The 12957-nt window shown below is 39.1% G+C and overlaps 1 protein-coding gene across 1 annotated transcript in view; it reads right to left on the bottom strand.

Annotated features, from left to right (window-relative positions):
* gabrr2a (gamma-aminobutyric acid type A receptor subunit rho2a) overlaps positions 1–12957 on the bottom strand; it is a 42876-nt gene that overhangs the window by 19235 nt on the left and 10684 nt on the right. The window lies entirely within an intron of this gene.

The raw sequence follows: 12957 nt of genomic DNA, 5'->3' as shown, positions 1-12957 counted from the left end.
ATGAACAATGAGTGTAAAAAGGGCAGTCCTTTGAACAATGAGAAACATTCAGTCTGATTACGCTGAGCTTAAATCTCCCTCAGACAGACTGGATGTTGTGTTACAGACAGTTTCTGGGTCCCAGTCTCATTTTTCCGTCTGCTCTGGAGTTTGTGGGGTGACAGCTGTGGGATGGCGGAACAGATTGGTGCTAATCTGAGCTGTAAACAGAACGAACCGCCTCCAGCTTTAATCTGCAGCCGCTGGGCCTTGCATGTAGCCTGGCAGAGCTGCGATCAGCCACACCGACTGAAGCTGACAGTCTCTGCAAAACAGACCTCTGCAGAATGTTTTTCGATGAAAAAGACTCGTTGACATGCATCACTGAAAACCACTGTTTCAGCTGCACAAACAGGAGAGGGAAGACAGAACTGATTGTAGGTAATGGGTTTTACAACCTCACCAAAGAGCTCTTCTGGCAGCTTTTAGCTCAAACTCTCCAGTCTGTATTCACACTGTTAATGAGTGTTAATCTGTACTGAAATAATTGATTACAAAATGATTGTTTTATTTGATGTTTGATGTAATTAAGTCTTCAGGGTGAAGCTGCAGCTGTCTCATTCCCTTGCATCATTTCTAAAATGAGCCTCCAAGAGCAGATAAAAATAGGTGGGAATTTGTGCATTTCAGTGATGCATTCATGGCCCTCTAACCTTTTTATGAAGACTAAGAGATTAGAAAGTGTTCAGTGGCATCGCTCCCACAGCGACTGTGACTGATGGGCTCTGCTGAGTGTTTCTGAATAACTAAAAGCAGGACAACAGAGAAAATGGGCGGACCCGGTTGAAATGAAAGAAAGACATCAGTAGCTTCAATAACTACTCATTAAAACAAAGACAACATCCTGAAAACCATTTTCTGCACACACAATAAGTTAAACCTTGAAGCGTATGGGCAACAGCAGCCGTAGAGCACAACAGGTGCCACTCCTGTCAGCTATGAAAATGGAAAAGAAAGGAAATTGAGGCTACGATTCACACAGGCTCTCCAATATTGGAAAATTAGAGGTTGGAAAAATGTTATGGGGTCTGATGACCTTTGATTTTAACCGCAACATTTAGATGTTAGTGTCTGAATTTAGCTTGAAGAATATGAAAGCATGGATTCATCTTTGATTTCATCAGTGGTTAAAAATGGTAGCCGGGATATATTGTTGCTTCACTAAATATACAAATTGACCATCACCTGCATGCTAACGCCTACCTGAGTATAGCTGCTGATCCTGTCTGTTTCTTTATGACAACAGTCTACACATCTTCTGATGGCTAACACTGCAGGATAAAGCACCGCATCACGAAGCTCAACTCAAAGAAACTGATGTAAAACAAGATTAGAAGCTGAATATCAGATTTTAACACCAAACGGATTAATACAGAAGAACAGCAGATCTTTCATTACTTAACTTCATTTAAAATATAAACATTCTGATGCATGTCTCTGTTTTTATGCAATAAAAAAGGAACATTAATGACGTGCGAAACACATTTAATGGATCAATCAGAGCACAAATGATGCATTCCATTAAACAGACAAGTCATGACTGATCTGGGAATGACGTCATTCCCACTTAACTGTGTTTCAGTTGCATGTTGTAAAACCAGCGGGACTTGATGGGCTCAGGGATCTGGCAAAGTATTTCTCTCCATTCCACTTTTTTTCTTTTAATGATTGCTCACACGCTAAAACAGAAAGCTTTCCTCAAATAGCTAAACCTTACACTCAAGCATCAAAACAGCAACACAGATCTGCACATTTATCTTCTTTAAGCATGCAACATATCTCAATGTTTCTTCCTTTGCTTTTCAAAAGACCATTCCTATGGACCAGAGCCTAGTTTAAGACACACCGGTCTTGTATAAGTATTATGAATAAAGACAGAAAGGGCTTGAAGACTATGATACCGAGACCTGAGGTATAGAGAGTCGTGCAGAGAAAACATGACTAACTTCAAAGGAAATCTGTGACTCACTAATCGAAAACCATGGAGAGATGTTAAAGGGCTAGGCTGAGAGTTCAGGCAAACCTCAGTAGTAGAAATAGGTGATTGAAAATTCTGTCAAAACTCCTTTGGTTTCTTCTTCCAGTTCAGTAATCAATAACTGATTTTATCACTATCTTTGCCCATTCCTATAACACAGCAGCCAATATCCACTTGGGAAGGAGAGGTGGCACTTCTAAACATGATTTTGCCCATAATGTTGATTTTTAAGATTGGTGACTAACTTGTCTCTGCTCTCCTCCACAGGTATGCTGCCACCTTTTGCTTTGAAGATTATTTTACTTGCACATTACAACACTTACACATCCTCCACTGATTTCACTGACTTTCACTTTCATATTGAAAATTTTGATTTTAACCTTGGTTTGTCAGTCAGTCAGTCATTTTCTACCCTTATTCCATAGTGGGTCACTGGGAAGCTGGTGCCTATCTCCAGCAGTCTATGGGCAAAAGGCGGGGTTCACCCTGGACAGGACCTTGGTTTGTGTTTAACAAATTTATATTGCAGAACAAATGGGGGTTCTCCCTTCTTGTTGTGGTCTCTGGACCCAGTCATAATATAATTATTGACTGATTGACGTTTAAGCCAGTATTGTCAATTATCTCCTTGTTTCCAATAACATCCATCTGGACTCCGTTTCAGAAAATGGGGCTGGTGAAAACTAAGAGTAAGTTCCAGAGTAATGTCATAATGACATGACAACAGTAGTTAATTTTTATGCCAACAGCAGCTTTTTGTATAACAGGTGGCACAGAAAATCGTTCAAAGGCAACTGTATGTCTTGCTGTCAGGAATGTTACTATTGCACCTAAACAGCCCATGATGTAGATTGCAAACATCTGGTGAAGTCAGATTGCCCTCTTTAGCGGAGAGGTTCATGTCCCTGCCTGTTATGCAGGACACTGGTGTTCAATCCCTGACAGAAATTATAGTGTAATTCTGTTTTATTTTATTCTCATCAGGCACAAATAGCTTAGGTTTAGTTAAATTGTATTTTAAACAGGATTCGCCAGCACTCCCAAAGCCCCCCACCCTCATCTGACAGTAAACCTTTGTGACATGGACATTTATAAGTAGTTTTGCAATCTTAAAAACTGTGGGCAAGTAATAAAAGAAGAATTTCACAGAATTGCTGGTATCAGTGAAAGCAATAATTTAGTCAGTATCACGTTTTCATGATCAAGCATTATCTATTCACATATATCTGGGTTTCCAGGCTTAATTGGTTGCATACATGACAGTTAACATTCACTGCTCTTTCACTAAATAAAGGAGATTATGTTTTATTTGTTTTATGTTTTATATTATACAAGTATTATACAAGTGTTTACACTGATGCTGTCACCAATGTCACCTGACTGTGCAGCACCTCTAATTTAATTTATGTGAGTATGCCTTGTTGATAGCCACACAGTATGTTCAACATAAATAAATGTCATTTATTCTGGGTTTTATTCTCCTTTACTGTGTTTTTCCTGATTGGTTCTTATAGTCTTTAATCTGGTATCTTCTTCTATGGTTTTAGTGCTGTATGAATCTGTATGCTTTTAATGCCTTTTGCTCTGTTGCTGACACACTTGAATTTCCACATTGTGGGACAATAAATGTTTTTTTTCTCAAACTAAAAACAACAGTCCTTTCATTTATTTATTGCGTGCAAGTGAAAATCCAGTAGTTATTGATATTTTCTAAACACAAATAAAAGCATCCACCTCTGCCGGCACCTAATCCACATTTAAGTGATACTTCAGCAGTTGAATTTCAATCTGTGTTTTCTGCAACTCCATTTTTTGGTATTCCTTTCTGATTCCATGCTTCTATGTTTTGTTGAAAGTACACCTTGTACAGCTGGAGCTTTAGGGACAGAAAAATATCAGTTTCAGTTGCAGGTCTACTCTTTTTCATATTAAGTCATGAGCCAATCTTTAACTTCTTACACATCATTAATTGCATGTGTTGAATATAGCCAATGAATGCTGTGTATTTCAGTTGGTAAAGGTTAAACAACAATAGCTGCTAACTGAACCTTACCTGATTTAACTGGATTTTTATATTTCATATTTTTTTGCTGCCACGTCTTTTTTGTGCCTGCTGGGTTGCACCTAGATACATATTTATTACACACACGCTTTATTATTTCTTTGGACGTTGAATAAGTGTAGTATCGAGGATGCAACAATAATTTTCTGTCAAACTCTCACTATTTTGCAGATGTAACAGTATCACTTTTTTTCTTAAATATGTGATGATATTCTTCATATGCCGTCATTAATATTTATAATTCCATCTGCAAGAAATAAACACTTCGAGGCTTCTTTATTTCCTCCCGTTGCCATGGTGATTCATGTTATCTGCTTTCCATTGATGAGGGCTTCTTATTTACTCGCTCTCGTTGACTTTGACTCAGAGTCAAAATTCTAATTGTTACCATCTGCTCTGAAACTGAAAACCCTGGGTATGATAGAGCTGAGCAGGTCTACTCAGAGGATCTGCTTTCCATTCAGAGCTTGTTAACTCCGCTCCGGAAGCGGGGCCCTGGTCTCTCTGGTAACACTACCAAAAGCCCTTAAACGGCATCAGTTAAAAAACAATCAACTTGACAGGAATTCAGTAAATAAAAAAATAATAATAATTACATTTATTTTTTGGGCAGTTATAGTAAGATTATTGGATGTAGTAGTTTTTTGTTAGCAGTAAGATAATCGGAATATTTTCCTCTTTCACACTCATGTTGACTGAATAAACACTGTTGCGAAAAGGTTTTTGCCCCCTTACAGATTCCTTCTGCTCTTGCTTCTTTGTCAAACTTAAATGTTTCAGATCATCAAACTACTGCAATGGAAGCATAACCTGAGTAAATACAAAATAGTAAAATAGTTATCCAAAACAACCTGACAATATGTAAAGAAAGTGTTTGTCCCAAAAACCTTTTAACTGATTGCGGCACCCTTGGCAGCAACAACTATCAGAAAGCATTTGTTACAACTGGCCTTGAGTCTATTAAATCACTCTAGAAGAATTGTGTCTCAATCTTCTTTGCAGCATAGTTTTAATTCAGCCACTTTGGAGGGTTTATTGAGCATGAAAGCTCTATTTGAAGTCATACTGCAGCACATCAATCAGATTTAAGTCTGCACTTTGACTAGGGCACTCCAAAACCTTTTGAGTTAGAGTTACTTTATGTGAACAATGTGTATGTGATGGCAAAAAATGGTTTACTATAAATTAGGGTATATCTTTTTAAAGATGTGTTCACTCTCAGGGTGTTCTGTTGATTGGATGAGGTGTTTCCTTAAAGAAAATGCTATATTTTACCTTAGAAATCATAAAAAACTTTAATCTACCCAAGCACTACAGCAACGTGTTCACTTAGACAGGCTAGGCGGGATTATTTTGGCTCACATAATCTGCTGTTTCTTTCTGTCCCTGATACTCTGACTGAATTAGGTAAAAAGGCCTTCACTTGCAACTTGCTACAGAAGTCCTGGAAACTAAATTAATTTATTTCACCCAGTGCTTTTAAATCCAAATTAAGGCTTAAGCATCTTGAGGCTGATTCAATACCATGTACCTGTTTTTATAGTTTGCTGTTTCTATTTAACAGTGTAACAATAATTGTGTTTTACTTGTTGCTGCTTCTTGGCCAGGACTCCCTTGAAAAGGAGATTTTTAATCCCAATGGGACTTTATGCTGATGAACTAAAGATTAAATGAGAACATTTGTGGGAACAATTTATTTAGATACAGTTGGTGATAAGGATAAAGAACCTGCAGTTATCATTATGTTTTAGCTATGCTGGATTTTGATGTCAGAGTTAGTGGGAAACCTCCAACTTTCTAAGTCTTCCTTTAGAAGACATTCCTGATTATTTCTGCGATTTGGAACTTGGAGATTCTGACATTACAGAACAAACTAAAATGAGAATTGGAAAATAGGGGATCGTTGGTGTAAATTCTCATCATCCAGGTAATTTTAACCTTTATCTACAGTAGATTTTAATCCAAACTTTTAGAATTAACAGCAGTTTTACTGCCAGTAAAGTTCCCGCCTGAGCTCATCTCATTTAACCGCCTGGTTAGAGAGAACAGCAGCATTACGTAGCATCATGACTGCAGCCATCGATTGTCACAGTGTCCTCCTTTCTGGATGATTTTTTTTTATGTTACACAGCAAATTGTTTAACACTTTCAGCAGCCTTCTCGACAGTCAGACTCCCATCTTCTCTCTGTAAAAGCACAAGTCATAGTGTGAACAGGAATCTCCACCTTCCTATTGGCGCATGTGATTACTGATGTGGAACAACTGCAGCTCAACTAGAACCATGGCTAACCTCCAGCTCCCCAGATTAGGATGGTGGCGCAGCAGCTGGCCACTCCTCCAGGAGATATATGTTACTGTTGTATCATCAGCCGAGATAATTAGAAACCTGAGCTGACAAAACGGAAACAGAATATCAGAAACTACAACTTCAGTTGTGACGCAACAAAATCTCCCTTTCATCCATAGGAGGAATGCCAAAGCTAAGAAACTTCAAACCTGATTGCAGTTTCTACCAGCTGGCCAACGTTAACTACTGGAGACGGACTTAATTAAAGGACAGTATTTTTCTAAACTTTCCTTTTCAGTCAGATTTCGCTGTGTTGCTCACAATAGTTATATTCATGTCCATGTCTGAAATCTGGAAATAAGTAAAAAAAAAGAAGTGTGAATGAGAAAGCAAACTCAAGGCAGGCGAGAAAGCAGCTGAAAGTTTTTGAAGAAGTGGGGAAGTTATGTGCCGGACTACAAAGTCAGGAATCAGTGTGGAAGAAAAAGTCCAAACAAGAACAAATTAGTGGCAGAAAAATCTTCAGCTCCGATGTGAGTTCTTGAGGTGATTCGTCACCTGAAGAGGAGGACCACCATCGTTGCTCGGATAAGCATGACCATCAACAGTCCGATTTCTTTAAATAAGTGTCACAAGAACACTTATTTGAGTCAGCAGTGCTGCAGCTATTTAAAACATAGAGACAGTGAATGGTAGCAACTGAAAGTTTCACTTTTCCACATACAATCAGTCGGTGTTTTACTTATGAGTGTTTACTTGCACAGTAGAATTGTAGTTTATAAAAGTCATTCTAAGGTCACATCGGTCCAGCAGCTCAAACTCTATAAGTTTGTTTGCATTTAGCTTTCTCACAACATATTTGGTCCTAAAAAGTCACTTCAAACTAATGCTGCACGCATTTCTGCTCTGGTTAATTATTCTAGGTAAAACAACACAGAGTCAGTATTTATTTAATTCAACAGAACAAGCTGTGAACATCAGCAGACATTTTGTACTGACAGGGGGGGCAAAAAACAAACACTATGTTTTCTGAAAAACTTTATGCTCACAAACAGTCACGGTCACATCAATGGCCTGGCTGCTGATTCCCTTAGGGTTATCTGTTGTAATTGTTGCACAAACAGTTTTTTGTCCTCTTCCCTATGCTTGAAGTTGTTACTTCCATTAAAGCATAAATTACAATGGTTTTATAATCCCGACGTAAAAACTGTTTTACAAGGAGCAAATGTTTTTGGTAGGTGGGAGGGAATCATGTTTTTACTTTCTTGAAGCTATGTCTTATGAGTCAAGGACCTTTGGGGAAAATATGACTGCTCATGTCATCCTTTTTACTGTTGCTGAAGGTGGCCACAAATCTGTCTGACATATGACAATGCATTTTCCATTAAGTAGAATGATTTACGATTACTGAGGTGCTTTGGAAAACAATGGAGACCCAATTATGATTTATTTGTGCTTAACACTTTCAGAATTCATAGGTTTCCTTGCTCAAAAATATATTTTATGGTCTCTTAATTCAATAAAATGCTGCACAAACCCAAACACAAAACTGATATCTAAACCTTTGTCTGTATGCATCCCCCAAACCTGAACACTAAGCTGCTTAAAACACCAACAGAAGCTGTGCTGCTGTTGGACTAGTTTCCAACAAGAATGAGAAAATAACAGAGTAGGAGTAAAACCAGGCAGAATTTTCCTCCACCACAAATATTTTCATCCACACCAGAAAGACAAAAAAGAGACAAAAGGACATGTCACTACATTTCGCACTGTGTGAGCTCAATACTATAAAATATTGATAGTAACCAGTTCCACGCTATCTGATTTAAGATTTAACAAAGGTCACACTGCACAGTTTCGTACTGTAACAGAGACATCAGTCCAACAATGAATAGCAAGCAAGTACAGACGTTAATGCTCCAATTATTAGACTCAGACGCTACAAATAAGAAGAAGAAAAAGGAGGCAGTTGAGGAAGCGCTCATTATTGGACAACAATAAGACATCAGAGTGCCAAAGTGGTCGTTGGTGAGCCAGTTACACAAAACGGACAAAGACAATTGATTTAAACCCAAAGATTATCTGAGGGTTATCCCACAGTGGATGGATGGATGGATGGATGGATGGATCTGATGGATGGATGGATGGATGATTTTGTGTAATTAGGAGAATGAGTTGCTTCTCATTTCGTAAACAACCATGTCAAAAGACACATCCCGTGGTCATGGGAGAGATGTCAGTCTTTTTCAGAAGGGGCAAATAATTGGCATGCATCAAGCAGAGAAAACATCTAAGGAGATTGCAGAAACTATCAAAACTGGGTTAAGAACTGTGGAACGCATTATTAAAAACTGGAAGGATAGTGGCGACCCATCATCTTTGAGGAAGAAATGTGGCCGGAAAAAAATCCTGAATGATTGTGATCGGTGATCACTTAAACGTTTGGTGAAATCAAATCGAAGAAAAACAACAGTAGTACTCCGGGCTATGTTTAATAGTGAAAGTAAGAGCATATCCACATGCACAATGTGAAGGGAACTCAAGGGATTGGGAGTGAACAGCTGTGTAGCCTTAAGAAAACCACTAATCAGTGAGGCTAACCGGAAAAAAAGGCTTCAATTGGCTAGGGAGCATAAAGATTGGACTCTGGAGCAATGGAAGAAGGTCATATGGTCTGATGAGTCCAGATTTACCCTGTTCCAGAGTGATGGTAGCATCAGGGTAAGAAGAAAGGCAGGTGAAGTGATGCACCCATCATGCCAAGTGTCTACTGTACCAGCCTGTGGGGGCAGTGCTATGATCTGGGGTTGTTGCAGTTGGTCAGGTCTGGGTTCAGCAACAGTATGTGTTTAAAGAATGAGGTCAGCTGACTACCTGAATATACTGAATGACCAGGTTATTCCATCAATGGAGTTTTTCTTCCCTGATGGCCCGCACATATTCCAAGATGACAATGCGAGGATTCATCGGGCTCAAATTGTGAAAGAGTGGTTCAGGGAGCATGACACATCATTCTCACACATGGATGGCCACCAAAGAGTCCAGACCTTAACCCCATTGAGAATCGTTGGGATGTGCTGGAGAAGGCATTGCGCAGCGGTCAGACTCTACCATCATCAATGCAAGATCTTGGTGAAAAATGAATGCAAACCTGGGTGAAAATAAATCTTGTGACATTGCAGAAGCTTATCAAAACAATGCCACAGCGAATGCGTGTCGTAATCAAAGCTAAAGGCGGTCCAATGAAATATTAGAGTGTGTGACCTTTCGTTTTGGCCAGGCAGTGTATTTTGTACCTGCTTCTACTGGTTCTTGTTTGCAAACCATTACACTTGTCTTCTGTCCTCTGTTAGTAATGTTACCCTCAGAGTGTGTCAACCTTCTGGTTTTCAGTTTATTTGTTTGTTCCTATTAGTATCTGCTGTTGTGGTTTAGTATGTTTAGTTTGGTCTCTGCCTTTTATTCCTTTAACCTCCTTTCCACCCATGTCTGCCATCCTGTGTATGACAAATAGTTGATAGATGTTCATATCTATGGTAGATGGAAGTAAATGTATGGCAGAGGACTGAAGGTCATAAACTGATGGATAGATAGGTATTGTATCGAAAGTTAGGATGGGTAAAAGTAATGAATTCATAGACGGTGGACGTGCATAGATACGATGGATGATGGATAAATGTCGTTTGATAATAGACAGATCCATTAAACTAACAGGAAACATGAATCCACCTCTAACCTCCAGTAAATCCTCGACACTGAGCAGCAGACATCTGAAACTCTGCAGTCACTTAACAGAATTCGAGTTTGGACAAGGACAGACATGGAGAGACATAGCTGAGGGGGTTTCATCTGGTTCCTTTCAACTGGGATTAACAACAAGCTTAATGTGTTATTTTACTCAGGATTAAGAGCAGTAATACCTCCCACATGTACCGTCCATGAGACGCAGAGCTCGTTAAATATGTCCGTCTGTGTCCACCTACATACATGTGCAACAGTCCTGAGTTACATGCAGAGATGATGAGGATTATCTCTTCACTTGCATAATGGGACATCTCACTACAGTGTGCAAAGCCATATGATATGTGTAGACTGGTTCATCTCTTGAGGTCATGAACCTTTCCTCTCTGAATTATTCAGAGGTCAGAGTTTAACAAAAATAATGCAATATGCTAAAATAATAAATCTGAGAGTCTGGTTGGTATCTGATCATAATGACACCTTTGTTGAGAGTCTAGAACATGTTCAACATCTGCAATCCATTCAGAGGTGGGAATCTGCTTAGGATCAGAAGTCTGAAGAACGCATTTAATTGTTTTACAGTAAATAATCTGTTCAGATTCAGAAATCTGTTCCGCTGTAGCAGTTCCTGTGTGAATGTCGGCAAGCACCTTGTCCTTCTGCACCCCTAAACCCTGAAGCCCAAGATTTGATTTTGTTTAATCTGTGTTTGGTGAGACACAGCAGCAAAACAAAATTATCATAAAGAGAACCTTTTCTGGTGATAAACTGCAGCAGAGATGCAGGGCTGATCTGTAAAAGCATTTCTTTGTAGTAATGCAGTTGTGAAGGTTTGGGTCTTCTAATGGATTCTAATGGAGTTCTGAGTTATTATAGGCCCATTTTCTCTGTTACCTCCTTTTTTATGCTTTGAAGCATCTGTATCAGCAATGAGAAGGTTTCCTTCATCACCAAGGTTCACACACTTCAGAAGGAGGACTACACTTTGCTTGTCCGACATGTGGGCGTGTCTAAGAGTCCAAACTTTTTCCTCGGAGCAGATCAAACAAGCCTCCTTTGATTGCTCCGCAGACTGACAAGAGGCGCTGACTTCTGAGCTGAAAAACACTGAACAAGTCCTCTGAAGTTCCTCAAAGATGAACTATGTTTAGATTCAACTCAGCCCTTTAAATCTAAAGAAACGCAGATTAAACTGGAGTGCATGATGCATCTTCAGATCACACTCAGAACAACACCAGTGGGATGTTCTGAAAGCGTCTGAAACTGGAGTTTAAAGGCGCAACGGATCGAGGTTAGTGACAGTTTCAGCTGGAAAAAGAAGCTCCGAGTCTGTTTTCCTGGTGATAACAACAACAACACTGACGGGAGGGAGAGAGGAAAGACCAGGAGAAGGAGAGAGACGTGGAAACATCAAAGAGGCCAACATATCATAGGTTCTGGGAAGAGAGGACCCGCGGGCCGCCTTACATCAGGTTGTGGTTTATTGACACCTGCAGGTCACCACGAGTCCTAACCCAGTTTAAAAGTCACTCCTTCATGCTGGTCTTCTCTGATGCAGCTGAAGGGCTAAAGGGCTATGTGATGGGTTCAATTTAAGGTTTGATTAATCTTCTTTATGGAAGAATTATGGAGCTGTTTTTTATTGAAGCTCTGGAGACTTTGCAGAGTTTAGACTGAGGAGCAGAAATGTTCTCTAAACTCTCAGACATGATTTTTTCATATCATCATACCATTGAAACCAGATATTTCCACAAACTGTAAAAAAGATGCCAACCATTTTTTCTCACTTCATGACATTACATTACATTACCATTAAGTCAGCTAGGAATAACGTTTTCTTTTCTTTTTGATAATTGCCAAAATAATGACAGGTATTTTTCCTTTTTTAGATTATTTTTATTCTTTCCAAGTCAGAAGTTTAGACTCATTTTCTTAGTTTTTAGCAGAAAGGCATTTTGAACTGTATGACTTAGGCTGAACATTTCGGGGATCTTCCCACAAGCTTCTCACATAGTATCCTGGGAAATTGGGGGCATTCCTTCTGATAGAACTGATGTGAGTGACTCAGGTTTGTAGGCCTCCTTCCTCACACACCTTTTTAGCACTGCCCACAATTTTTCGATAGGACTGAGATCAGAGCTTTGTGATGGCCACACTAAAGCAAGGAATCCAAAAGTGGGGGTCAGGACTCCACCAGGGGTTGCGAGACACCAAGTGGGGGGCGTGAGATGATTTTCAGAATCATTGTGATGTGACCCCTGAGTAGTTAGGAGGGCCAAAAGGGACAACATTTAATAAATAAATAAATGTACCATTATATATCCCATAAAATAATTTAATTATACCATTTATTTATTTAATAACTTTATAATATTTTAATAATTTTTTAATATTTAGTGAAACAAATTAGTGAAATAGTTATATGTGTTTTTAGGGGGTTTCCAGTTCTCCAATAGGGGGTCACCAGTCTCTGGTAATGTTATTTTGGGGGTCACAAGCTGAAATGTTCAGTAGCCCCTGCTCTAAAATATTGATGTTGCTGTCCTTAAGCCACTTAGTAACTAACTTGGAGGCATGTTTTAGGTCATTAACCTTCTAGAAGAACCATTTGTTTCCAAGCTTTAACTTCCTGGCTTATGTCTACAGATGTTGCATCATTATTCCTATTTCATGTTCTTTCTTCATGTTGCCATCTGTTTTGTGAAGTACACCAGACCCTCCAGTTGAAAAACAAGGCACGGCATGATGCTGCCTCCATACTTCTCAGTTGGGATGGTGTTTCAAGCCTTTCCTCTTTTTTCTCCAAATGTAATTAAGGTCATTACCAACAAAAGCTTTAATTTTAGTTT

The sequence above is a fragment of the Girardinichthys multiradiatus genome, chromosome 19 (genome assembly GCF_021462225.1).
Source record: "Girardinichthys multiradiatus isolate DD_20200921_A chromosome 19, DD_fGirMul_XY1, whole genome shotgun sequence".
NCBI lineage: Eukaryota > Metazoa > Chordata > Actinopteri > Cyprinodontiformes > Goodeidae > Girardinichthys > Girardinichthys multiradiatus.
The sequence above is the reverse complement of the archived record's forward strand: the minus strand, read 5'-3'. Positions and strand labels throughout refer to the sequence as shown.